The sequence below is a fragment of the Ailuropoda melanoleuca genome, unplaced genomic scaffold, assembly GCF_002007445.2.
Source record: "Ailuropoda melanoleuca isolate Jingjing unplaced genomic scaffold, ASM200744v2 unplaced-scaffold3556, whole genome shotgun sequence".
Lineage (NCBI taxonomy): Eukaryota > Metazoa > Chordata > Mammalia > Carnivora > Ursidae > Ailuropoda > Ailuropoda melanoleuca.
This window is the reverse complement of record NW_023206681.1, coordinates 1-3,026: the sequence shown is the minus strand read 5'-3', so window position 1 is coordinate 3,026 and position 3,026 is coordinate 1. Positions and strand designations below refer to the sequence as shown.

The window sequence follows — 3,026 nt, the reverse complement described above, 5'->3', positions numbered from 1 at the left end:
GCCCTGCATCAGGGTCCCTGCTGGGGGGGGGGGGACGGTTTCTGCTTGTCTCTCTCCCTCTGCCCCTCCTCCCGCTTGTGCACTCTCTGTCTCTCTCTCTCTCTCAAATAAATAAATAAATAAATAAAATCTTTTAAAAAAAGATTTAGAAAATCATTATGGAACTGTTAAAAAAGTTATAAAATAACTTAAATATTGAAACAACATTTTACACAGAAAAAATATAAATACCAGCTTACATTTGTTCTTCAGCTTAAGGCTCAAGTATCTACAAGCAAGGCTTGCTGAAATAATTTAGTAACACATACCTTCCATAATATGACAATATTCAAATCCACTTCACTGCACTCCTGAATTAATCTCACAGCATCCTCTATTGACTGTTTTTCTGCACGCACAGATGGCTGGGCTTGTGGTTTCTTTAATTCAGAAGATAAACTTCGATAAAAGAAGTCTGCACACGGACTTGCTGAACTTATTATCTGTTAAAAGAAAATCACTTACCTACATAAATGTTTTCAACTAAATACACCCTGCCAAAATTTATATTTCTCTATATATTTCTATAAAACCAAAGGCTTACTCAATAATTTCTTGTCAATTTGTCAGTCCAGGGAGGCTGTTAGACACATGAAGACAATTGAACACCTAAAATATTTGGTACAAATTACCCTGAATCTTAAAGCTATTATCTCAAAGCAATTAAAGTACACTGCCACAACAACTAGGTTTGACCTTCCAAGTATCAAGGGATGATAATGGGTAGTTCTAGGAAAATGAATAAAAAATAAATTACTGAAAAGAATATTCTTTGTACTACTAAAATAACAAATATTTCTCAAATATTTAGAACACTAGACAACATCCAATGAAAGAGAATGCAAATGGAATTACTGGTCTTAATATGGCTTTTATACTTGAAGGGAGAGAACATGAAAAAAGAATTTAAAAAAAAAATTTTTAATGGAACCAGAACTACAGGATCTCCTTTAACAGAATATTGTGTTTCATAGTAAGATCTCTATACTTATGATTTTCTGCATTATAGGCTATGTTATATGGATGCTAAGTTTCAAGTTAATTATTAAATATTAATAAATATATAAGTTTTTCCCTTTAAGAGCGAACTATTTTCTGGGAAACAATTGTCCCTATAGGCTTCTCATTAACCTGTAGTGCTTGGTGAGTTCTATTTACTCAACCAGATTCATCAAAAGGGAAAATGTCTTTGTTTCTGTTCTTCAGTACTCCTATAGAAAAATTATTTGGCAACAAGTACAATAAAAATTACAATCTTAATATAATTTAAGGGTCTTGATTATGTCTCTAAGGATTTTAAGTTTCAAAAAGAAATGAACAGAACAAACAACTTTAATCATGAAACCTAAATTCAAACATTCAGGAGGCACAGTGTTGCCAAAAGACACTTGTTTGGGAATTATTGGGCTTTTGGTACTCTGAAATATTTCTAAATAACTATTTCTTCAAGTAGTCAAAAGACAGCCACAAAGAATGTGTCAGATGAAGGCAAATGATAAGAGAAATATAACAGTGTAAGAATGTCTATGATTATCAAAGAAAAAAACACAAAGAAGAAACAGTAATTGAAAGAGATGCAATAATAACAGTAAACCGGGGCACAACTACATGGAATTTTACACTCTCGGTCCAGTATTTCTCAAAGCAGATCACCAGATCACCTCTTCAGATTATCTGCAGAGCTGGTTGAAAATGCACATTCCCAAACTCCACCCAAGATATAATGAACCACAGTTTTAGAGTTGGGGAGGCAAAGCCTTCATTTTTACAAAATTTCCTAGATCAAAAATAGGGTCTGCAGGCTAATAACCTCAACATCACCTACGAGCTTATAACAATTTATTATACATATTTTTAATTAAGTAAACTCTGTGCCCAATGTGGGCTTAAATTCATGACCTCAAGATCAAGAATCACATGCTCTACTGACTGCGCCAGCCAGGTGTCCCAGTTTATAGCAATTTAAACCCTCAGGTCCCACCCCCAGGCCTACTGATTAGAATCTTAATTTTAACAAGAGCCCACCAGATGACTCATACGTGTAGTCTCTGAAGTCTGAAAACCACTGCTCCAGGTGATTATTACAAATAATTAAATTGGACTATCACTGTCCTAGACAACGTATTTAAAATCACAAAACAGTTTATTATGTGGATGTCAGAACTATATGATATACCAAAATCCAGACAATTATCATCTTTATGTTCCACTGTGACCACTTTCCCTAATAAATTGGTTTCCTTGTATAATCTGGTTTCATTTTTTAACCCCGAGGATTATACTTTTTATCTGTGATACTCTCAAAGGGAAGTTAGTTTTAAATAACTAATTAAAATGGTATAATCCACATAGCATCTCTGCTCTGTTTTTGAACATGAAGGTAAGCTGCAAAAACCCAACGAAGTTGACATGTTCATCCACAAAAGATTCTGGGGATTATTAAAGCAACAGTTTTGTCAAATAGTCAGATATTCTAAAACTGTGACTTTTAAAATCAAATGCTGCTGTGCTTATTTGCATACCTGTTCATTTCCAAAGATGATATCTGCAAAGGTATACTTTTCTGAGAACTGTGTGGCAACTGAAAAACAGGGGAAAACAAACTAATCAGTATCATTGGCATGAACTGTAAAATGACCCTTAGGAAAGTGTGAAAATAAAACGAATTTACCTTCTTTTTCCTTACATCGTATTGCCTTGAAGCAAAATTTTCCCTTCTCCCTACTGGCAAGTTTGGCATCTAGAAAGAAAAAAAATTTCAAAGATCTTTCTCAGCTGCTTATGACACAGTAAAACCTAATTCATTATTCAAACTTCTTCAGTCAAACTGAAAAATAATTCATAATTAAAAATACGTTTAATGAAAAACATCTTTCTTTTCATCTCTATAAAGCAAATTTCACTCAGCTCTTAGAAAGGATGAAATTCAATTTTCTTGAAATACATGTTCTCGTGTGTGTGTGTGTGTGTGTGTGTGTGTGTGTGTG

At 33.6% G+C, this 3,026-nt stretch overlaps 1 long non-coding RNA gene across 1 annotated transcript; it reads right to left on the bottom strand.

Moving 5' to 3' along the window:
• Positions 1-342: 342 nt before the first annotated feature.
• Positions 343-2,863, bottom strand: LOC117798824. The gene is made up of 3 exons (XR_004622909.1): positions 2,711-2,863; positions 2,562-2,620; positions 343-482 (listed from the first exon to the last, which is right to left on the bottom strand). It is a non-coding gene; the product is annotated as an uncharacterized LOC117798824 (long non-coding RNA).
• Positions 2,864-3,026: the final 163 nt, after the last annotated feature.